At 39.8% G+C, this 26,158-nt stretch overlaps 1 long non-coding RNA gene across 6 annotated transcripts in view; it reads left to right on the forward strand.

Moving 5' to 3' along the window:
* LOC120407352 overlaps positions 1-26,158 on the forward strand; it is a 102,282-nt gene that overhangs the window by 15,477 nt on the left and 60,647 nt on the right. For 5 of the 6 annotated variants that reach the window (XR_005599899.1, XR_005599903.1, XR_005599900.1 and 2 more), the window contains exon 3: positions 6,150-6,301. This is a non-coding gene — a long non-coding RNA (uncharacterized LOC120407352). Of the gene's footprint in view, positions 1-6,149; positions 6,302-8,178; positions 8,297-26,158 lie in introns of all 6 variants that reach the window. The other variant, XR_005599901.1, reaches the window with a different exon arrangement.

A 26,158-nucleotide genomic window follows, 5' to 3' on the forward strand; every position in this document is an offset into this window, starting at 1 on the left:
TTCACTGAAGAAACTTATGACCTCAAATAAGACGGGTATAAAAAATTGATATAATATTTTATGATTTTCTGTTACAAGAAACTTTAAGAGTGTGCTCATTTTTCTTTTTAGCCTTGTTTTTATTTTCAAGCTGCATTTGATATACAGTAATGGCAATACCCAGATTTTATCCATTAGGTACTGAGAGGCTGAGGCTAATGAAAGTAACACATGCTCAAAGTAAACCCTGATGCAAATCCACACTGCCACATGTGATTGTCATATGCTACTTAACACCCTCAATGGGGACACTCCAACCATAGTTCTCACAGCAATGATAGGAGAATGCCAGACAACTATTTGGCAAACAATTAAGACAGGCATTTAGAAAACAAGACAAATGATGGTGTGGCCTGCTTGGCTGGATAATAACAACAGCCTTCTGTGAAGGTTCTCAAGAGGCAGGAAAGGTATCATGTTTTACGAGCTATCAATATCATATTATCCTCTAACCTCAGATCTCTGAAACATACAGTCGCATATTATTTTTACTGGGGCCTTACAACTCACAGTAATATATACAATTATTCAAGTGCATACAGTGTTTATGTTTCTTTCTATAGCTTTAGGACATCTATGCTATTTAAATGTAAACAAAACAAAAACAAATGTGTTGGTCATTGCCAAGACATGATTTCTTCCTCTTTCTTTCTGGAGCTACTAGGGAACAACTGAATGTATTTATTATTTTTACTAGAAAATAAATTGTGGCCCAGTAAAAATAGCAAATAAACAATTTTTACCCAAATGTGTTCATTCAGTTGAATGCTATTCTCACCCTCATCTCCTTTCTTTGTATTAAGATTAAATCCTTCAAGCCATGCTGCTCTACAGTTTAGACTGTCACTACTCTATATATCCAGTGACTGATGTAATCATTAGGCAATCAGTGGGGTCTCCCTGGCAAATTGTCTAACCCCCTAGAGAACTGTATAGCACTGTGCTGTGAAATACTGTTTAACTGTTCTTGTTTTCAAATGATAGCTGCAGCCCCCATTGTATCTTTGAGAACTGACAACATGTATTGGCTGGATTCTGCAATCTCAAACAGAGGCCTGTCACAGCGGGTACACTAAGACATCACTTAAATCTACTTTCAGTATATTCTTATGAAACCAAGAGAGATTCCTGATCCTTACAATTACAACCTGGACCTGTTGTGTAAGCTTTGTTTCAGGGGAAACAATTTAATTGTGAGCTCCCTGCAACAGCACTCTTGTTTCACAGTGCCAGGCACACTTGTTACAGTAGATAAATATTACTACAACTAATACATGTCACTTTTTAAGGTAAGAAGACAAACCATTTTATTCTGCTGTCCTCCTTACTATGACTAACAATGGACACATACAAAGAAAATCATGTAACTACCTTTTTTAAATTTTCTTGTGCTATCAAATTTGTATCCTTGAAGACTCTTTTTGTGGAAAAAGAATAGTCCCATTCCTCCTTTCTAGAGGTAGCTCAAGAGTCAGTTCCTATGAAACATGAAAATGCATCCTGGGATTTCCATATGGATGGTCAAATGGAGACATTAATGGAATCTTACTGTCTGAGACCAGACGATAACCCACAATTAGAAAAGTAAAAACACAGCATAAATGACGACAAGCAAATGTGATTTTCAACATTTTTTCAGTATTAATAAGGTGGTGTTAGTTGTACAGGCAGGGAGATTTTTGGGCATGGGTATGATTAGATTCCATGGGCATCCTACTACATTGCCAGCTGCTTTTCAACTGAAGTGGGGGTAGGAGGAGAGTGTGTGCGTTTGTGTACTGATGAGGGAGGAGAGAGACTGTGTTTTCGGGGGCAAAGAATGTGTCATCATGCTGTTTTGTAAGTTCAGACAGTGGTAGGGAGCAACCAGTCCTGAGGCAGGGGAAGGGGGAAATTGGCAATAGAGTACTGGAGCCTTTGCGCAAATAGCCTTACGACTCTCGTCGAGGTGGGTTTTTTGCAGCAGAGGAGTTTCTGTGCACAGAGTGGCTTGGCAGTGTGTCTGCAGTCTGAGGACAAAAAGCTGCTTTACTGGGGCAGAAACTTGCCAACGTAGACAAGCCTGACATCTGATCACTTGGAGAAATAAAGACAAATTTTTATTTATTCCAGCTCAAGGAGATTCACAGGGTAATCTCAAATTAGTAATAAGGGGGTAGATTTATCACTCAGATTCTCTATATCTGTAACACTTGTAAGTGAGATGATGCATTGAGTCCTTCAATAGCCATTCATGTCAGCGCTAAATATGCTATATCAAAACTCAAATCAAATATCACAGCAATTCTATTCTCTTGTGTACCATTATTTCTTTGAAAAGATATCTTTTTAGCCACAGTGTATGTTAACCTGGGCCCTGATTCTGCATTGTGCAAGTTCTGCACCTGTTAACTTTAGTGGGACTCCATATGGGTACAAGGGTTTGCCAATACAGATCAGGTTGCAGGATAGTTGCCATAGTATGCATATGCATCTTTCATTTATTTTGACTAGTCTCTTCCTGGTACTGGGCTTTAAATTCTTCCTATTTGACACTTGTTTACTTACCATTTCAATTAAATTAAGTTTGCTGTTATGATATAAACTTCTCTCTAACTTTCCCTGTTATGTAAATTTTATTTATCTTGTTACTACTATAGAAAGGGACTGGATTTATGTATTTGAAGATGGTCAGCAGATTAACTCCAATTACTTACTTATTTGTACAATAAAGAGGAACCATATTTGTATTGCTCAAACACCAACTCTAGATGAATTCAAGAATATCATTACAGTGTCAACAAATCTGTTTTTACTTTTGCTGTGGTACTGTTCCCAAAGCAACCACCCTTGGGAATGGCATATCAGGATCCAAGGCAACCAAAACAGCAATGAACACCAGTTTAAAAAGTGCTGTAGTTGATAAAAGACCTCAGCTATCTAATTGATAGCATCCAGATCCACAAAGGGATTTAGTATTGTGACACTCAGCATCACAATGCTGAAGCTTTAATCACCTAGAAAACCGGAACACATTGGATCCACAAAGCTTGAGTTAGGTACTAGGGTCCCTATACAACAAATGGGGAGATAGGTACCTAAGAATGCAACCAACAAAAGCCAGCCCTTAGGTAGAGAGCTGCCTAAGCTAGCCAATGGGAGCTGCCAATGAGAGGGGTGCATCTTAAGCCTCCAATGACTATTAAATGGAGGTGGAACAGTGTCAAGAGGAGCGATGAGGGAACTCCACATTAGACTATCCTATAGCCCAGTGGTTAGAGCACTTTTCTGATGGGTGTGTGGGAGACCCCTTCTAATCCTCTCTCTCCATCAAGCAGAGGGAGGAATTGAAGCTGGGCCTCCCACATCCTGGGTGAGTGCTCTAACCTCTGGGCTAGTTATAAGGTGGGCACCAGGACCTCCTGCTTTATCCAGCTTTTGAATGGGGTCTGAGCTGGTAGAGGTGTTCTCAGCAATCAGATTGGGCTATGCAGGTAAAATAGGTGCTCTTCTGCATATCTTCCCCAGTATGTGGAACATGCTGAGGCTTAAGCAGGAGATAAATGCCTGGATGCCCAGAGTGAAGAAGCAGTGCACATACCCAGAGGCAGAAAAATCTGCTTGTAGGGAATTTTTACTGCAAAATTTAGTTGCAGAGAGTTAGTTTATGAGGCTACAGGGAGCAGCAGCCAAGCAGGAGTTTTGTGAATAGCAATGGAGACTAAAACTGGGACTAAGGCTCCTAAATCTGGGGGTTAGGCAACTAAGTCCTTTTGTGTACCTGGGCCTAGATCTCTAAATATTACAGGTCATATTCAGATAAAGAGCGCTCAAAGCCAGCGACATTTGTAGTTTGCACTCAGCATCTTTAGCTCAAATCTACAACTGGATAGTAAGTCTATGAATAATACTTCAAAATGCCATTAATATCAATGGAGCCTAGCTAGCCTTTCACCTTGGAAAAGCTGCATTTATAACTGATCCATACATGCCTTTAAAACTGATTAAATGGTCTGGCTACATACCAGAGATACCAAATCAGAATTTGTCCTTATCGCTATATAGCCACACACACCGTGGCACAATTTGTTACTCATGATTGTCCACCAAATAAGCTGAGGACTAGAATACCAAAAGCCAGACCCTATGTGAGCATTCAGAGAAGGGAGTAGTATGGAGTCTCCCTCACCATTTGCACATCCTAAGCTAGGGCCTCTCACAGCTGGAAAAGGGCAGAGGCTGTTCTGCCAGAGCTCTCCAAAGAGGGCAGAGTGAAATAGGTAGTGCCCTAGCCCCACTCCCATATCGCACTAGCTTAGGGAGGGGACTCTCCACCTAGTGGGGAGCAGCAGTCTCCCTGCACATGAGGTTGCTCAGGGAGGGATTGTGTCTGCATAACCCGGGTTAACTCCAGGTGCTGTAGCTTAGCCTTTCTAAGAAATGTTCAACAGCTTAGAAACATTTGTATGGAGAATGTAGCATGAGCATATAGAATGCATCACAGACCATCAGAAAATCTTTGCCTGAGATGGATGGTAAAACAAAAACTATCTACATTAACAGGCAAAGCATAGGACTAAGCAATGTTACCGTTGTACTGGCAGCTTTGAAAACATGCAGTGCTCACTTAGGCTTCAGGAAATAGCAGTAGTGGGGGGACTGTCTCTATGGGTTTCCCTCAGTTTATTGAGCTGAAGGACCTTAGCTCACCTGTGCTCTAATGATATTCTGCAAGTTGTCTTCCCTTTTCAAAATAAAACAAAAGAAGCATTCTTAGATGAAGTCTGAGGAAGATCTCTGGGGCATTTACTCCACATGAATTTGGTGATGTAACAGAGAACATCTTAACTGGATACCTCAGTAAGATTTCCCCCCGCGACCCCAATTCTGTTAGGAGTTCTTGAAAAGATCTGTTAGCTTCTTTTAATATGAGTGGAGGAGGCTGCTAATTCACTAGAGCAGGAGATTCCTAAGGGGGTCCTAACATTTTTACAATGGCATGTGTTCTAGAGTAAGCCAAGGAGGATTGTGGGGAGGGAAGAGAGCTTGGCAGGTTTTCTACATTTTTGTTTCATCATGTCTATTTCTGTCTTTACAAACACTTATTATACCAAAAATGTATGGGACCTAAGAGTACACACAATGGGAACTGTTCATTCTATTGCCTTACTGCACTGCAAATGTATTGCACCTAATCAATGTTTTTATGCAATAGGTACCAATAAAGATTGTTTTCTCCAATCAGTTTTATACATTTTTAGTTACTTTTTAACTACGCTGGCCCTTGTCCATAACCTGCTGGGTGTATTGGATGATGAACAATTTCAAATTACATGGTTTGCAGTTCCTAGTTCCATTGAATTTACAACTGCTTTCAGACTCAGTGAACTGCATTTGATAACGCTGTATTTGGTCCAGAACCTCTCTTTAGGTACATAATTGAAACTGTTCTATGAAATCTGTTTCACTTAGAACTATATTCACATCATTCTGTCAGCCACTCAAAAATATCTGATACAACCATGAACACTTAGGATGGTGAAATGCCATTTAATCATTTTTTCCTAAAGCACTGGCACACATGAATGCCATAATTAAAATCATGTAGGTGTCCAGACAGAAGAACTGGATATGCCAATGTGTGCGGTCTCATAGTGTTGTAATTATAAATTCAGAGACACAGATGTCACATTAAGGGGTAGTCCAGCCTATCCACTGCCATTTAGAGACTAGCAGGTGTCTGATAAAGCACTCAGTGGAGTCTTCCATCTGTTTGACCATCACAGCTCACGCAGCATATAGTTCTCCCCTTCCAACAGTGGTATTATAAAACATCAGAGGTCTTTAAGAGCTGTATAAACATGGAGTATGATAAAGGCACTTTATGAACATATTTTTGCTTGTAGACTCTCAGTGTGATTTATTTCTTCCCTAAGTCACTCCACAATAATACATTTAGCCTCAGAGTTTATCACTGTGCTGAATAACAGACATTTTCCTCCTAGGTGATTTCCAGTTCTCTTCCAGCAACAGATGTTAGTGAAAAAAGAAAAGCTAGCTCTATTCACCATATTCAGAGGAATTAATAAAAAAGGGCTTAGTGAGTGTTTTTTTCTTGTTTGTTTTTATAGATCTCTTTACCAAGGTGTACAAGAAGAAAAGTGGATTATGATGTTATAGTCAGACAAAGTAAATGAATGAAGGATGGATGGAGCACTATCTTTAGATTATAGCCATTAGAAATGTTATAGAAGAACAAGCAGCAATCTTCCTAGATAAAAATGTGAGTTCTAGAGGTCTAATTCTGTCTTCTATATTAAGAACAGTAATGCTACTTTTATTCAATTTTGAAAATAAATGTATTTAACCAGATCTGATGGTATGTACTATTTGAAGAACCAATGAAATAAGATGTGCTGATGGCCTTAGGCTTTCTACTCTTTTCCATGCTATCATAATTAATCACTTATTATTTAAGCCAAGGACATTTGGGTTAATTTTTGTACAGTGGATGGGATTTTCAGAAGTGCCTAAGTGACTTAGGAGCACACATCTGATTAATTTTCTGTGTTCCTAAGTCACTTAGTGCTTTTGAAATACCACTCCGTTAATTATCTAACAACTGAGCATTTAAACACCTTAGTTCCAGAGAGAAGATGCCAGTTGTCCTGCTCCTAAGACAATAGGCAGAGCTGCACAAATAATTCACAGTGAATAATTCAATTGAAGAATTTGAAACCGAAAAAATGTTTGTGAACAGATAGTGAAATTCTCACATTTATTCTGTATTCAAAGCTCTTTGTGAATTTCTTCAGCAAATAATTCTTGGGCTGCATTCTTGAGATGAAAGAGTCAACTAACCAGCATAGTGCAAATTGCACAGCTGAATGTACTATTTTCAGTTTCCTTTTAGTGATAGTCAAGTATTTGATCTTAAGTTATTGTCTGTGAGTATTTGTAATAATAAAGCTTGACAGTTTGAATGTTTATGGAATGCAAACATTACAGGGTTGCAAATACATTCAAACAGAAATAGATTTTTGAATTTGCATATCTATCCATGAACAGTTTTTCACCGTTTGCCCTAGCATCAGAATCAGAACTGGTTCTCAAACTGTGGTCCATAAAGACTGCATTATAGATAGAGACATTTTGAGAATGATGAAATCGAGGCTGGAGGGTGAAAAGATCTTGCAAAGTTATCTACAAATCCACAGGCTGGAAGAACCATTGCCTCTAAAGTATGAATCCATCACTGCTCTACCCACTCCACTGTACTGTTTCTTTTGGGAAAGATAGTGCACTTGCCCTATGGGGCATGCAGAGCTATAAGAACCCACCAACTCCATTCACAGCTTTATAGAGCCTACTCCACAGATGGCTTGGGTTCAGTGAGGGGAGGGAAGGGACCATAGAGGTTTAGGTTCAGTATTCCCCATCTCAATGAGCAGATGGTTGGATGGGGGCAGTAGCAATAGCTCTCTGGTTGCAGAGAGGAAAATAAGGTGCATCCAACACAAGGCTGTTGCAACTTACTTCCTCGGAGTAAGAGGGAAACAGAGGAGGAACTGAGTCTGTGCATCACTCAAGCTAAAGTCTGAGACAAAAAGCTCAATTTAGCCCTTTTTAAAAATTAATTGTATATTTATACATGCAACAGATTTGTCATGATCTCATTACCACAGAACTGATTTTGCATATTATCTTTTATACAAAAAAAATCACAAGCATTTCAATTATACCACAGCAGTGGCATCTGCAAATATTGTGGGGTGGGGAGGGGGAAGAAAGAATAAAGGGTAAGAGAGATTGATTGAGTACAAGGAAACTGAGGATAGGATTTGATTGTTTTAGTAGAGAGAAGGTTATGGGTTATGAGAAAGGGAGAAAAGATAGTTCTCCAGATGGGAAATGAAGAGAGTCATGGAATCAATTAACTGCACAGAGGTGGTTCCAGATGGCGGGGGCAGCATGGGAGAAAAATCTGCTGCTAAAAATGGGAGGAGGAGGGAAAGGGTTCAAGATGAGCTTAGCAGCACAGTAAATCATGGAGATTGTTTCACTTCCACAGAATAAAGAATGAGGTCAGTAGTTGTGATGTGGGGGGCCCCTTGCTTCATGCTACACACATTTTTTACCTTTTTGTTATCTATCTATCAGGATCCTGCAAACAACATTGTCTGTCAGATCCTAGATTTGTTAACCTTCTGGACATTCTGAAAGGGCCATTTCCCCCCCGGCCCAAGAGTTCAGAGAGGGAGATGTGCTGTGGGAAGAGGTATGAAGGGAGGGGATACTTAAATATGGGCTTTATTTTCTGATTGTGGTTATAGGGAGATAGAAATAAATATATATATATTTCTGTGGTAGGAGAGGTTATTTTGTGTGTGTGTGTGTGTGTGTGTGTATAATTATATCTGAAGGTCTCTCTATATTCAGATATAGATCTATTTTTTTATCATCTAAAAACAATGTTAGGCTGAGATTTTCAAGTTAAAGTTAATGGGAATTGGCTACCCACATCCCATGACATAGCTTTGATAGTTTCACCCTTAATGTTAGCAGTGTCCAGTATATTTTTTGTAAGTGAGCCCACAGTATACAATGGGGCCTTGAAGTAGGGTTAAAAAAACTACATGAATATAACTGTATAGTCACATTGATCACCTGTATGTGTTACTGCCACATAGGGAGAGTGTGCATTTTTGGCAGAGCTCCCTCTGTGTACCAGTTATCTCCCGGTGGAGCAGTAACACATTCAGGTAGCCATGACTGGATCCAACAAAAATATCTAAAAACAAAAACAAAAAACTATCTAAAAATTAACCTAATTTTTCGGGCAGGGTTAAAAAAAAACCAAAAACAAGGCACACTTCTGCTAACATGGTAAGTCACTATTGCCTTGAGCAGTAGTGGCATCCACAGATATAAATCCATATGCAAGATAACATTTTTAGCAGATTGGAATAAAGTCAAATCGACCATTATTCTGGTACTGGAATTGGGTACAACCAGAATCTTTATGTTAACTCTCGTCCCCCAAAATCTTTCACATTCTAACCAACATCTATATGACTCTGTATAGTACAAACTTATAAAAGGCCAAAACACCATGTACCAACCTTTACTATTTTCTATCACCATCATTATTTTGAGTGTGTTTATTACAGCTGGTAAAACGTGAACCAGATAGGAACTAGCAGCATGTGATAATATTTACAGGTTTATTTTAACCTTGGTACATTTGTCAATATAACTAAAAATCATGAGCGTTTCTAGTGGTTAAACCATGACACTTTGAGATAAGACAACTTGGTCTTTTCCTGGATTGGTCACTGAATTTTTGTGTGATCTTCATTTTTTTGACGACTTAACACGTTTGATTGAGAAAGGTAACTGATATATTGAGACTTTTTTGTAAGGAGTTTGACTTGGCATGAAATTGATTAAAAATTAGCATCATACACTAGATTTTAAACACCCAAATGGATTAAAAAGCTCCCCAACAGATTTCAAGAAGTGGTTGTTAATGGTAAATCAGCATTGCTTCTAGATAAATAAAAATATTGAATAGTGTCAGGCTAGAACCAATCCCTAGAAATACCCTCATTTAAAAAAAAAAATCACTGTCAAAATTGGCAGATGGCACAATTAGTGGAGCAGTAAATGATAAGGATAGGAAAGTTATACAGAGCAATCTGGATTATTTCATGAACTGGGCCCATTTAAACAAAATCCATTTTAATATAGCCAAATGCATGGCTATACATCTAGGAACAAAGACTGCAGACCATAGCTACAGAGATGGGGGCCGTGTCAAGGAAAGCAGTGATTTTCAAAATGACTAAGGCGTCTCAGTGGACAAGGAACTCAACATGAGTAACCAGTGTAATGCTGTGGCAAAAGGGCTAGTACATTCCTTAGATGTACAAACAGTGGCTTAGTGAGGAGGAGAAAGGAAATAATTTCATCTTTGTGTACGGTGTAATGAGAGTGATACTGGAATGCTATGTTCAGTTCTGATGTCCACCATTTTAAGAAGAGACGAAAAATGGAGAGGGTTCAGAAAAGAGCCACAAAAATGATTCAAGGGGTAGATAAAATATCTTCATAGTAAGAAGCTCTAAAAAGAGCTCAATTTGATTAGCTTATCAAAGAAGATGAAGAAGTGACTTAATGATAGTGTATACTTTCACGGAGAGACGATAACTGGATACTAAAGAGCTCTGTACTATAGCCAAGAAAGGTGTAATAAGAACCAATGGCTAGAAGCTGAAGCAAGACAAATTCGACTCAAAAATAAGGTATACATTTTTAACAGCAAGGGTGATTAACCATTGGAACAAACTATCAAGGGAAGGGATGGAGAATCCATCCCTTGTTATTGAATCATGTCTGGATGCCTTTCTGGAAGATTTGCTTTAGCCAAAACACAAGTTATTGGGTTCAATGAAGGGGTGACTGACTGAAATTCTATGGCTTGTGATTTACAGGAGGTCAAGCCAAATGTTGCATGGTCTCTTCTGGTTCTAAAAATCTATGACTCTTTGACAAGATGTAATATACATCCAAATTTATTTAATGCTTGTGAAGTTCACAGAGATCCTCAGATAAAGATTGGTCCATAAGTAAAATGTATTATAAACATTTAATTAGTCTAATCAAGTCCTAAATAAACAGGATTCAAAGAGGATACATAAGGAGTACGCATGTACAAACTGTTTACATGCACCCCAACAAGCAAGGAACCTCTGCTATTATGTCTCATTGAACAGTCATAGCATTTTTTTTTGCATGAAAAGTAAAACTAAATATCAGCCTCTGGCTTTAGTTTTTCCATTATTTTATTTTGGATGGAGCAGTGTGACTTCTTTCTGAAAGGAAATGAAAACATCCACAATCTAGTCTTTAATGGAATACTCAAGATGTATTGGTTCATTATAAAAGATAACAGTCGTAATTTTCAGTCAGTATTGCTAAAGAGTGGCCATCTCATTGCAGAGTCCAGGAACACTCTATAGCAGCTATAGCTGCAACTTCCCACACGTACAATGCAGGAGATGTAAAACCATACAGCACAAATAGGCTCCCTCAGAAACTGTCCTTGAACTGTGAGTGTTTCCTGAACTAATCTCAGTTCTGACAAGTTCCAAAGAGAATTCTATCTGATCCTCTGGCTAGGGGCTGTGTAGCTGTGCTGCTGGAACATGACAGAAAGAATACCTTTAAAGGAGATTGATATGGTCAGATTCCTAATGATTTATCTTTATTATGCTCATTTTCCATTGATTGAACAGAGGCCTTTTTAGGGGCATATGGAGGGAATTGTGGCCCTCTTGAGATTTAGGGAAGAGGAAGAAGTTTTCGCATGTGAGAGAAGAGAGGTAAAAGCTGATGGGGGAGTGCATCAGGGTCCATGACCCACCCCTCTTCCTGGGGCCCACTTGTTGCCCCAGTAAGGCTCAGAGAGGCTTCAGGGTTGTGCAACACCCATGCCTTTATTTACTTACAGTTATCCCACCACCAGTATCTATCTATTTACAAGCTTTACAGGATTATTCAACCTTTCTACAGGCCGAGTCAGCCTTCAGCTAGGAGGCCTCCAGTTCCCACCCTGACTGACTGACTGACTGACTGACTTCTCCCTGGCTGCCCCCCAGCCTTCTGGCTCCCTCCCAGCCTTTATAGCCCTTGGCTTGTCAGGCCAGCAGGTGTTGCCAATTCTCAGGCTAGCATCAGGCTTTTCCATCAGCCCCACTCTGTTTCCCCTGATTGGAGCTGAGTGGGCAGGGGCTAACTAGGTGCTTTTGCACCAGCACCCTGCTACAGGGAGCAACACCAAAAGCTATTTGAACATGGAGGAAGGTGTAGGACTATATTGCACATTAAAAGGCACAGACCTACTTTATGTTAAAACAAATCAAGAGCCCCAGGAAGCAGGTGGACTTTAGTTAACTACAACATCAGAAGATTCCCCTCCTATTAAATAGGTTCAGCATGTTCTCTTTTTCTGCTTGGCCTGCTCTGGATGAGGGACAGGACCATGGCACCCTTTCCCCTTTGAAGAAGCTGGTACTCCACTGTTCCTAGTATGGAGATGCATTTTCATACCGGCCACATTATATATTTATTGTGAGCATTTCCTGTGGAAAGGCACAATGCTGGGAGGAAGGCTCCTTGTATCTACACACATTCCTGGAAGGCCAGACAAAACCAATATGGCTCTCAGTGATTTACAGCATATTTACAAGACTGAGATAGAAGAACCACCTATTCGAACCAGTTCTCCCATCCCTCAAAATAGCCCTGTGGAGACTCAGAAGTAAAATCTGTTACTGACACAGTTTATTTTTTTTCCCATTGAACATGAATTCTAGGTGGTTACTGTAGGGTTGCTCCTGTGTGCGAGGCTGCAGCCACCTCCCTTTAAAATAAACCTAATATGTATAAAAATACATGGATTTAAAAAACTGATAAGGGCAAAAAGTATGTCAAATTATGAGCATAAAAATCTTTGATGCTGTGTCTTACACTGCTAAGTATAGACTAGTCTCTTCTCAACTGGTAGAGCTTTGATCTATTTTACCTAATGTAACATATTAGAAAGAAAGAAAGGGAAAAAAAAGGTTGTTGAATAGATGCATTCTATATCCCCAACACTGGAAGAACCACATCTTCAGAAATATTTAGGATGCCACTCTACAATAAATAAATTTGAAAGTATTATATTTTAAAACATCAGGGATATCCATGTTCCCTTTGGACTGCACTTTCTCCATCTTATTTTAGGCAGATTTATTGAAGGCACGATCATGAACTGTACTTCCAGTGGAATGATTTTAGCACTCATGCTAAATAAAAAGAATCAGAAATCTAAACCATCGTACATTTGCAATTTTTAAGAAATTTAAATTCACTGTATGACCTTTAGGTCCTTTAATGCCCTGGTTAACATGTGACAGTGATTATGTTTCATAGTATTTTAAATGTAATTCACAAAGGTTATGTAGATAGCACATTTTAAAATAGACTGGTAGTTGATAATACCCAGCATATGTGACATTTAATCAACTTCAGTCTGATGGAACTGTAACCGTGTCTGCCCCTTAGGCTATTTGAATGAGCAGAAAAAGGGGGAAAAGTGCTGGAAATGTCTTGCTGTTAGGCTGCTAGCTCCCCTGTATTCTCTGCTAATGCACTTGAACCCTAACCTACAGTAATCACAGAATGCACACTGAGAAGGTAATGGAGTTTCACTCAGTTCAAGGTCACTGTACAGCCCTCATGCTACACAACATAACTTGCTGTTTTAGAGATGCGGATGTGTGACTGTAGTAAACTAGATGAAGAGGAGATGGATTTATTTGCCCCTAGCCAGAAGTAACAGTTACACAGGAAAAACTAAAAAGTCAAGAGGAGAATATCATGCATTCATATTTAATCATAAAGGATAATAAAGCAATTGAACTGCAATTGTGATGCACAGAAAAATCAGAAAAAAGGTTTACAGGAAAATACTGTGTATTAGGAAAGCCTCCAGAATGACACATCCACATGACCTACCAAAACAGCAATATATACACTGTATAATAGCTGCATGTTTATGGATCAGTATTATGCCTCTCTTTATAAGTGTGGCAGTGCAGAAGCTGTCAGACAAAACAACCCTCCAATTTCAAGGGTGTTTCAATGAAGCACTCACTCAGAACAACACTGTTGGCTTTTTGATACAGAAATATAGTTCATTCTACAAGGAAAGAATTTTTTCCTTCCTCCCCCTCCTTTCTTCATTTCTAGAGCACATCTCAGCATGAAACAGCTACACCCTGAAAAATGGCACAAAGAACCTCAACAGTGGCATTTTAACAAGCCTAAATGATTTAGAGTTTGTACAAATCTTATTGGATTGGGCACAATTAGTATGAAAGGAGCATTGCCTGAGTGCATTGAGTTGTGAACTCTCTTGGTCTGACCTATTAAGAGACTTTGCTATGTACTGTATGCTGCAATACTGCGGGAAGATAGAGCATTCATTAATTTCAGTTGCATCACTGAGGAGGACAAGAAGAGGGAGGCACTCAGGTGATAGTGCATTTTTAAAAAAAAAAATGCACGGACCTATCTGATTTTACTATTTATATAAAATCCATGAATGATGTATTTGTGAGTAGTGTGGAGGGAAATCAGAATCAAAAGGGAAAAAAGTCATACCAAGCTACTTTACATAGCACAGAAACAGGAGAATATACTGTAAATAGGAAACTGGCATTAAAAAACCTGCTAGAACACTTTCCTCTCTCTTTCATTTCATCTAAGCCTTGGTGTACTTTCAGCGCTTTGGAGATTATTTTTTGTCCTCCTCTTTTTCAAATGGGCTGGAAGTGTCAAAATATATCAGAAGTGAAATGCCAAGAAAACAGGCTCAAGGATCAGGAAAACAAATCAGGTTTCATGAGCAAGCCTGATTTTATGAGATTTCCATCTCAATTCTGTGGACTCCACAAGTTCAGATACTTAGGTTAACGGTTAGGCTGCTGGCATTCTGAGACCACTGCCTGTCATGCTGACCAATATTGTCTCATTGTTTCCTTGTAATCTCTTTGTCTCCATCTATTTATCTTGTCTGATACATAAATAAGTTTATTTGGAGCAGGGACAGTTGTTCTTTATTTCTACAGGGCCTAGCACAATGTGGGCCCTGATTCCTGACTGGGGCTCTTTGGTGCTACAGTAATATAAAATAAATAATAGGCCAACTATCTGGACTTCTGGATGCTTTTCAAACTGCATGCAAATCTGTCTCAGGGCATGAGTGTATACGCTCCCCTCATAAATTATAATTTCTCATTGCTTTACTATGGCCTCCCAGTACTTTAAAGACCATGAAAATCACCTTCATTATTCTACTCCCACTTTACAACAGTCAGCATCCGTCATTGATTGTGTTACAAAAGCTTCTGATTTTCACCCTTGCAACTCCATCCTCCTCTCAGAATTTACACCTGATTTTCACTGGTGTACGTGTCATCAGAATCAGGTCCAGCAGTGGATCCCAAGTCCTTATTTACCAGCAGGATAAGGCTCTAGAATGTGCTAGGTCCCTGCTCAGGGGTGAAAGATGAAGATATTTTCTTGTTTCTTCTTTGCTTCCCCCCCTTGTGCCAACATACAGGGCTAGGCCATAATCTACACATCCCCATCAAGTTATCATGAAGCCTTGCCATAATTTTGCTTTAATATAAGCTAGGATTGACTAAGGCAATATAGGCATCTATGGACTATGGCAATGCAGGGATGTAAAGGACTACAGGTACCATGGGTAGCAGTAGGGCAGTGGAAATAGGCTGGATCAAGCTGCTATTTCTTATCCCCCTGCCACAAACAGGCAGGAGGGGGCAGAACTGCCCTGAACTCTGTCCCACCAGTACACAGGACTGTATAGCTGATTTTGGCACAGGCAGTGTGAACTGTGGTGGGTATATAGACCTAAAGCAGTTTACTCCCTCCCCAGACCAGCAAGGGAACCAGAAGGGAGATTTAATCAGCTGAGTCAGACTCCCTTCTGGGGCTGCTCCAGCAGTGGCAAATTAACACTCTGTCCTTTACTCTGGGCATACACTGATCTCATGATCTAGCTCCATATTAGGCTCTCAAAGAAACAAAGCAGCTAGATAGAGCAGCAGGAAAACCATATAAATGTGAAGAGCCAAAATGAACAATTGTGTGCAATAAGAAAAAAATGAGGAGGGAAAAGCCAATTAAAAAATGGTAAAATAAAATTGCTTGGTAAATTAGGATGATATCTTCCATTGTTGTTTTCAGTATTGTAGCCATAGTAGGCCTATTAGAGAGACAAGGTAGGAGAGGCAAATTTTTGAGCTGCTATCCAGCCTAAAAAATAATAATGCAGCAGCTCTAGCCCTCAAAAGCTTGCTTCTTCCACCAGCAGAAGTTGATCCGATAAAAGGTATTACCTCACTCACCTTGTCTTTCTGGTAAATAGGCAGAAAGCATGACAGAGACTTAAAGGGGATGGCAGGAAGGAGGTGGGAAACTGAACTGACTGTGCCAAACCTGAAGAGCTTCAAAGATATTTGTAGAGTTGTATAACATTGTTCAAATGGAACTGGGTAGAATGATCATAGCAGGCATTTGTTCTGGCAAGGGTCATAATTATTGACCTGAAGTTTTCTGAAAAAGTTGGGGGAGAATTAGTTGCAATAAGATGGCCTAATAACGGAACATTTTTGAAAGTCTGGTCCCAGCCTCTGAGTAGTGAGACGCTCAGACCCTCTAAGTCTACTAGACAAGTATCCTGTTGGAGTATTCACCATAAAAAAAGGTAATGCCTGCATGGGTGATTTTTATGAATACCTGTGTCTCAAGAACAAAGAAAAGTCCTGCAAAAATACCTACACATTAGATGTTGTTAGTTTTCCCCTTTAAAGCCAAAAAGTACATCAAACAAGATGTACTGTGAAAATATTCTCATAATCCCCATGATCTTTGTCTCTGACCCCACCCTAGGCCAAAGCAAATTGTGTTCCTAATCTATTAGAGATGGGATGAAATTCAACCTGAATTCCCCTTAAAATACTGGTTATTCAGCGGTCATTAACTCAAATTGTTTGGATCCATCAGCCATTAGGAAAGCAGCATGTCTGTATAAAAATTGGGAATGCTCAAAGTAATTGCACCAAGCAACTTTAGTGTGTTTCTGTCAACAAGATAGTCAGTCAGGTAACAATTTGCGAACTGGACACCATCAAATTAGGCCTGAACACTCCCAGTCTTTAGCTTGGTCACTACAAAAAGTAATTTTCCCTCTATTGATAGTCAACCCTTCTTGTGAAATGTTGAAAACAGGCCACTTCCACCTTGATTGAATCGGCCTCATTAGCACTGACAGCCCACTTGGTAAAGGCAACTCCCATCTTTTCATGTGCTGTTGATACACACACACACACACACACACACACCCCTTACTATATTTTTCACACCATGCATCTGATGAAGTGGGTTTTAGCCCACAAAAGCTTATGCCCAAATAAATCTGTTAATATCTAAAGTTCCACAAGGACTCCTCATTAATTTTACACTTGCTGTCCACAAACCAAGTTAAGCTAACTTGATCTCATTAAGTTCTCATGTTGTACAGAAAAAAAAAAGAGACATAAGAACGGCCGTACCGGGTCAGACTAAAGGTCCATCTAGCCCAGTATCCTGTCTGCCGACAGTGGCCAATGCCAGGTGCCCCAGAGGGAGTGAACCTAACAGACAATGATCTCTCTCTTGCCATCCATCTCCATCCTCTGACAAACAGAGGCTAGGGACACCATTCCTTACCCATTCTGGCTAATAGCCATTAATGGACTTAACCACCATGAATTTATACAGTTCTCTTTTTAAAACTGTTATATAGTCTAGCCTTCACAACCTCCTCAGGTAAGGAGTTCCAAAAGTTGACTGTATGCTGTGTGAAGAAGAACTTCCTTGTATTTGTTTTAAACCTGCTGCCTATTAATTTCATTTGGTGACCCCTAGTTCTTGTATTATGGGAATAAGTAAATAACTTCTCCTTATCCACTTTCTCGACATCACTCATGATTGTATATACCTCTTTCGTATCCCCCCTTAGTCTCCTCTTTTCCAAGATGAAGAGTCCTAGCCTCTAATCTCTCCTCATATGGGACCCGTTCCAAACCCCTAATTGTTTTAGTTGCCCTTTTCTGAACCTTTTCTAGTGCCAGTATATTTTTTTTTAGATGAGGAGACCACATCTGTATGCAGTATTCGAGATGTGGGCGTACCATCGATTTAATATAAGGGCAATAATATATTCAGTCTTATTCTCTATCCCCTTTTTAATTATTCCTAACATCCTGTTTGCTTTTTTGACCGCCTCTGCACATTGCGTGGACGTCTTCAAAGAACTATCCACGATGACCCCAAGATCTTTTTCCTGATCTGTTGTAGATAAATTAGCCCCCCATCATATTGTATGTATAGTTGGGGTTATGCCTATTAAATAATCACCTACAAGGAGCAATTACATAAACTGAATGCGTATTCTACTGCTTGCAGAGTCTGTCATGTTCTCACGTTACTAGGCAGAGCACGGATTTTCACTAAATCTTACTGTACTTTCCTTCATCATGCATGTATGGTATGCAAGATATCCATTTTTGTTGTGTTATAGATCCAAGTTGCATTAAATAAAGTAACATACATACAGCAAAAGCACTATTATTCTTTTCAACTCTGTGGACACCTAATACTGTGTGATCCAATGTCAGGGTGTTATCTCCATTCTATATTTAAAGCACTTTCTAAATTTAGTAAGCAGACCTTTAGATCTCCACACCTTTTCTTTTGGCAAACTAATATTATTGGCCTGAAATAAAGAGGAATTGAATAAGATGTTATCTGTAGTAAGATCCAGCATGTTGACCTATTCACTCACTGCTGAGAAAAAGCAAAATCTTTATATGCCACATCTGTACAGTGTGGGCCTCTCTTTTTGATAATCCAAGCAATGGATTAGATTTAGATTTAATAGGTGATATCATGAATATAATCCAGTGCTTTATCAGAAGTGTGATGGGTTAGACACACCTGTCTGCTCCAGCACAGACCCAGGGTCTGAATTAATTTCCCCAAAGCTGCAGACTTGACTGAAAGCAGCTAACAGAAGCGTTATCTTTAACACTCAGATGCCCAATTCCCAATGGGGTCTAAAACCCAAATAAATCCATTTACCTTGTATAAGCTTTATACAGGGTAAAACTCATAAGTTGTTCACCCTCTACAACACTGATACATGCACAGCTGTTTGCCTCCCCCAGGTATTAATACCTACTCTGGGTTAATTAATAAATAAAAAGTGATTTTATTAAATACAGAAAGTAGGATTTAAGTGGTTCCAAGTAGTAACAGACAGAACAAAGTGAGTTACCAAGCAAAATAAAACATGCAAATCTAAGCCTAATACAGTAATACAATTGAATACAGATAATCTCACCCTGAAAGATGTTTCAATACGTTTCTTTCACAGACTGGATGCCTTCCTAATCTGAGCACAATCCTTTCCCCTGGTATAGCCCTTGTCCCAGCTCAGGTGGTAGCTATGGGATTCTTCATGATGGCTCTTCTCTTTGTTCTGTTTCACCTTTTGCATAAGGTGGGAATCCTTTGTCCCTCTCTGGGTTCCTACCCCCTCCTTCTCAATGGAAAGACATCAGGTTGAAGATGGATTCTAGTTCAGGTGACATGATCACATGTCACTAAGACTTCATTGCGCACTTGACAGCACACATGTATACAGGAAGACTTACAGGTAAAAGAACCATCTGCAGTCAATTGTCCTGGTTAATAAGAGTTATCAAGATTCCAAACCACCAGTAATGGCCCACACTTTGCATAACTACAATAGGCCCTCAGGGCTATATTTCATATTTCTAGTTTCAGATACTAGATTGATACATTTATACAAAATAGGATGACCACACTCAGTAGATTATAAGCTTTGTAATGATACCACAAGAGACCTTTTGCATAAAGCATATTCCAGTTATATTAGCATATTTTCATAGAATCATATAGAGTGCATCATCACAAGAAGCATCCCAGCTGATCTGAAAGGCATAAAAAAAAAAATCAAGCTATAGGACTGATTTACATCTTCAGTTCTACTAAAATTGATGTCTGTCTCAGATGTTTTGCCAGCTAGTTGGTACTGGCCATTTATCTTTAATGTGTAATTGATACCAATAGGTCAAAGCAAAGTACAGTAACTTGTTTATTTCCTCAGGGCTGTGAATTTGTTTTCATTGTCTCCACCATCAGCTTCCTTAGCTCTAATGTTTTTGCTTGGAAGAGTAGGTGATGCAGTAATTTTGTCCCCCTCCTCCCGCCCGTCCATAAAATTTTGTACCCATATAGAAGAAAATATCAGTGTTAATTTTCCATGTTCAAGTCTATCATATATGTATAAAAACAGATGTAGAATATGCAAAAAACAGTTTGGCAGTGAACTACAGTAGAAAATTAAATACAACAATGTCTAAAATTACACACACACGCACTCGCTCCACACACACACCTATGTTAAAAGAACATTAACGTTGAAAGCACTCAAGTTAGGAATCGTCAGAATTAAGGTTGCCTGTGCAACTTTAATTTAGTCCCTTTGTGCATATGCATTATGATAGTCGTTAATTACATAATCACATACTATTTTTTCCACAGAACACCTGCTTCCTTCAGTACTCAATTAATGAACAGCTATTCAATATTGTGTTTTCTTCTCATTGTTCAGTGCGTGGGCCTATGCCTTATTTGCCGCACACTATTCAAACCCTGCTCTGAAGACAGACTTATTAATTTCTTCATGGCTTTTCTAGGTCTCTCACTCTACTATTTGAGTTCTTCACACGTCAATGAACTTATTTTCAAAGCACTCCTCTGAGATGGGTTATCATCCTCTTAATTTTACAGGAGGGGAATTGAGGCACAGAGATATTAAGGTCAAAAGTATCCAGTAATTTTGGGTACCTGATTAAGATGACTGGATTTTTTCCAGTTACTTACTCTTGTATAGCATTGCATATGTTCAGAGCATCACCTTCACTGACTGCACTTGCAGCTGTGAGCACTCAGGATTTCTGTAGTTCAAGCCCCAGGGTCTCAAGGCAGGCACCCAGAAAATGAAGAGCACACAACTAGTGACCACCCACAAAAAATTGGTTTAAATGATTTGCTTGACATTAGACAGGCATGGTATGCCCACATCTTGAATTGTATATGTAATTCTGGTTATCCCATCTCAAAAAAGTTATTAGAATTGGAAAAGGTACAGAGAAGGACAACAAAAATGAGTGTAGTTATGGAACAACTTCCATATGAGGAGAGATTTAAGGGACTAGGACTGTTCAGCTTGGAAAAGAGGATATGATAGAGACCTATAAAATCGTGAATAAGGTAGAGAAAGTGAATAAGGAAGTGTTATTTACCCCATTCACATAACACAAGAACCAGGGGTCACTCAATGAAATTAATAGGTAAAATTAAAACAACTGAAAGGAAGTATTTACTCACATAGCACAGTCGTCAGCCTGTAGAACTTGTTACCAAGGGATTTTGTGAAGGCCTAAACTATAGCGGGGTTCAAATAAGAATTAAATAAAGTCAGAGGACAGAGGCCAAGGTGGTCAGGGATGCAACCCCATGGTTTTGTCTAACTTCTGCTGGGGAAAGACAAACAGGATTTTGAGCTTCAACCAAGCTCTTCTTCAGGTCTGGAAAACTAACAAAGCATTACTGCTAAACACAGGATTTGAACAAATGGAGGGAAATAGCTCAGTGATTTGAGCATTGGCCTGCTAAACCCAGGGTTGTGCGCTCAATCCTCAAAGGGGCCATTTAGGGATTGGGGCAAAAAATAAATAAATAGATCTGTCAGGCACCGTACTTGGTCCTGCTAGTGAAGGCAGGGAACTGGACTCAATGATCTTTCAAGGTCCCTTCCAGTTCTATGAGATAAGTATATCTCCATATATTGTTCAGCATAACTAGTTAACACATTTCAACAGTTACCTACCACCCCACACTGGATTCCCAAAAACTTCAAGCCATACTCAATGGGGACCCCCATCCTAAAAAAAAAAAAATCTTCTCTAAACCCCCACTTCTGGCCTTCAAAACAAAAAACACCCCAGCTCAACATCAGAAGCAAGCTTCCCATAGACCAGGACACCAACTCAAAGCAGCTACCAAACCCTGCCAGAATAACTGATACAAAAAACCTGCAGTGCTACAATGATCAACACCCTCCACAACACTATTCAAGATCTGTGGGTCCTACACAACATGTGGTGTACCTAATCCGTTGCGCTAAATGCCCCAATAGCAACTATGTGGGTGAAACCAGGCAATCGCTATGCTCACTAATGAATTCACACAGGAAAAATAAGATAAAAATCACTTGTGAGTGAACATTTTTCACAAAACAATCCCGCTATAGCTGACCTATCAATCCTCACTCTCAAAGGAAACCTGCACAACACATTCAAAACACAAGCCTGGGAGTTTAAATTCATAACTTTTCAAGACACTAAAAATCATGGACTGAAGAGAGGCACTGGATTTTGTTGTAATAAACCATAATCAGTAACCCATTTACAACTCCCCCCAGCTGCTTTCCATGCCACCCTTCCTTTCTTCCTTATGACTGGGGGATTGTTAATAGGCCACTTCACCTTGAATGGTCCCCTGAAATTTGTGTTAATGACTCACATTAAGCAATCTGTTCAAAACTGTATTTAGGAGTGACACTAGTTAGGCTATATCTACACTACAGATCTGTATGGCTGCAGCTGCGCTGCTGTAATGTCTCCCATGTAGCTGCTTTATGCGGACAAGACAGAGAGCTCTTCCACTGGCATAATTAAACCACCCCCAATGAGCAGCAGTAGCATCTCCCACCAACACAGTGCTGTCCACACTGGTGCTTTTGTTCATGAAACTTCTGTCAGTAAAACTTTTGTCCATCAGGGTTGTGAAAAACACGCCCCCTGACTAACAAGTTTCACTGACAAGAGTGCTAATGTAGACATAGCCTTTGTTTTCCAGAACTGAAGAGCTCTCTCTCCCCCAACAGAAGTTGGTCCAATAAAGATATTACCTCACCCACCTTGTCTCTAATATCTTGGGACCAACAGGGTTACAAGAACACAGCATAAAGGAATTGTGTGGCTGAGGCAGGGGTGGAATTCAATTTCCTAGGGTATCACTGAACTGCCTTAAGTATGAAGCTCTCTTCTCTTTTTGAAATCCCTTGCCTCATTCACTACAGGCCTTTCAATTTTTGCAACAAATGAGGCAGGGTACAGACTCTTCTGCCTATTCCCACCCCCATCCAAAGAGTAACCCCTTCTCCCTGATTCCTTCCAATTTGCCAATCTTGCCCCTCTCCCCAACTGTCATTCCACGTCCCCCATTGCTTCTCATCCACTCTGTCCTCCAAGGCCTAAAAAGACCCCCACCCTCCCCAGTCTCCGTTCGTGGGCTCCTTGTCCAATCTCTTCCCACCGCCACCCCTGCCTGGGCTCTTTCTCCCAGTAACTTTGCCCTACCAGTTCCAGTTGTTTCCCTGCAGCTAGGCTCCTCATCATACATCTGTCTCCCTTCCCTCACCACAACGACCTCCTCTTCCCCACCCACCCATTCCTAATCCAAGTCTCCTCACCTAATCAATCCCATTCACCTCTGAGATCAAACTAGACATTTTGATGTCCCTTCTGATCTAAAAAAAAAAACCAAACAAAAAAAAAAGCCCATAGGTAAAAGGACAGGAGTGGGCACGTGACCAAAAGAGCCAATGGGAGGGCTAGAAATTTTTAAAATGGTAAAAACTTTCCCTTTGTCTGTCTGTTCTCTGGAGAGCGGAGACGCAGAGCAGGAACAGGCCTGAACTATGCTGTACGAAGCTTTAAGCCAGGTATAAAAACCCATCAGATCATACGTAGAAACTACTTATTTGAAACATCCAGATATGTAAGCAGATCAGGGAATGTCTAGGAAGACGCAATTAGGTTTCTCTTTTATTTCTTTATTGCTTGTGGATGCCTCTGTGCTAATGCCAGGTGCTTTTGTTTTGCTTGCAACCTTTAAAATGGTCCGCAAGAAAGCCACTCTTGATGCTAGATTTTAAAAAGAGCAAATATAATAATTAAGCAATAGCCTAAGTTCCAGATGTATTCTTTTTGTTTAAGAAAATTTACCTTTTTAAAAAACAGGATTGGTTTTGTATGTCCTAAGAGGTTTGTGCATATGTTTAATTAGCTGGTGGCAACAGCTGATTTCCTTTGTTTTTTCGCTCAGCTCTTCCCCAGGGTGGGCAGGGGGAGAAAGAGGGTGAAAGGGTTTGAGGGTACCCTACATGGAGGAATTCCCAAGTGCACCTTCCTGGATCAAAAGGGTTTTTTTGCATTTGGGTAGTTGCAGCACCTACCCATCCAAGGTCAGAGAAAAGCTGTAACCTTGGAAGTTTAATACAAGCCTGGAGTGACCAGTATTAGTTTTTAGAATCCTTGCGGGCCCCCAATTATTACACTGAAAGTGCCAGAGTGGGGAATCAGTCTTGACATAGCCTGACAAGAGGAAAGGAAGCCACACTGCTCTCAGTTCTGGAGCATGGCCTTGGCAGAGCCTAAAGCAGCCCAGAGCTGTAGCTGCAAGGAAAGCTTTGCTCTGCCACAGGTGGGAGCATGTTTAGTGCCAATGCAATCTTCAGGGATTTTAGCTAAAAAGCTCAAGCAAGTCTATATTGAGTAAGTGCAACCTGTGATTTTTCAAAGGCTCATAACAGTCAAATTTAGGTGGATTTGCATGGAGGGGGGTAAAATGCACATCCCTGACAAAGACCATTCCCCTGCCAAATTTTGGCTCCCTACTCCAAAGCATGGGGCTGCTAAAGCATCTCAAAGAAAAGGTCACCTGAATTTTAGTTTTGGCCATACAATGTATTAGTCACTATCCTCATTCTCAGCAGTGGTCAAACCAAAATTATTGAACCTGATGCAGAAATTAGGCTGATATTTTACATACACAATCAGCTAAAGTTTGGCAAAGTTATAAGCAACCAAAGACAGGTTCTTATAATGGGAAGTATCAGGCAACCTTAATAGACCTATAACAAACATGTGTGATTTAAATACTGGTTGACAGTCCTTTGAGCAGATATGGCTAGCAACAAAATACTTTAGTCCCATTATGGGTGCTCAACTGATTGGGAGTGGGAGCACAACCGGTTGAAAAAGCATACTCAAAAAAGAGTGGTTATCAATGGTTCTGTTTAGAGAGAAGATAAATCAGATTGACAACCTTTTACATATCTGAAGACTTATCGCATCTAAGAAGTAGTGATCAATTGTTCTCCATGTCCACTGAGGGTAGAACAAGTAGTAATTTGCATTAAGATTTCAGTGGGATTTCAGGAAGAAAATTCTAGCTATAAGAATAGTTAAGCAATAGAACAAGTTACCAGGGGAGGCTCTGGAATCCTCTTCATTGAAAGTTTAAGAACAGGTTAAATGATCTTACAGGCATTTGCCTAGGTATAATTTTTTATCAGCATTGAGGGAGTTAAGGGAAAAATAAACTAGATGACCTCTTGAGGTACCTTTTAACTCTAAATTCCTATGATTATCTTTTCAGCCATTTAGTAAAGCTGCTTGTGATTTTAGCATATGAACCAAATGGAACAAAAACCAGGACTTTAAAACAGTGTATACTGGAAGTCACAAGTACATATTAGTTGTGGACAAAAATGATCGAAGGTCTATGTTGCCTGTGATACCATTGTTTTGCCACTAAAATAGTGGACCAGATTCTCAGCTCCAATCCACCCCCCATACACTGCTCCAGTGGTGGATAAGGATAGCAAGCCAGCCAGCCAGGAACTCCTGAAAAGCATAGAATGGGGTAGGCAACCTATGGCACGCGTGCCGAAGGCAGCACACAAGCTGATTTTCAGTGGCACTCACACTGCCCAGGTCCTGGCCACTGGTTGGGAGGGGGCTCTGCATTTTAATTTAATTTTAAATGAAGCTTCTTAAACATTTTGAAAACCTTATTTTACATACAACAATAGTTTAGTTATATATTATAGACTTATAGAAAGAGACCTTCTAAAAATGTTAAAGTGTGTTACTGGCACGCAAAACCTTAAATTAGAGTGAATAAATGAAGACTCGGCACACCACTTCTGAAAGGTTACCGACCCCTAGTATACAATCAACATAGCAGCTTAGTCCAACACCCTTTACATCCATCCCAGGGGAAGACGTCATGGCTGATGAACATTAAAATGAATATAAATAGCTATATCATTTATGATTTTACACACACACAATTAAGTTTTTTATATATATGTTCTTTACAGTGTTCTTTATCTATATATAATAAAGAACAGTGTGTGCAATAATTCACTCCCACCATTGTGTCCATCAGTACTTCTCTGCTGTGTCAGACATGAGGTATATATTCCGATCAGATTCTCAAAAGAACTGAAGGCCAGCACCCATCATTGAGATCAGATTTTCAAAAGACGTCAGCTCCCATTTAAGCACCTAAATAAAGG

This window comes from Mauremys reevesii, linkage group 6 (assembly GCF_016161935.1).
Source record: "Mauremys reevesii isolate NIE-2019 linkage group 6, ASM1616193v1, whole genome shotgun sequence".
NCBI classification, from domain to species: domain Eukaryota; kingdom Metazoa; phylum Chordata; order Testudines; family Geoemydidae; genus Mauremys; species Mauremys reevesii.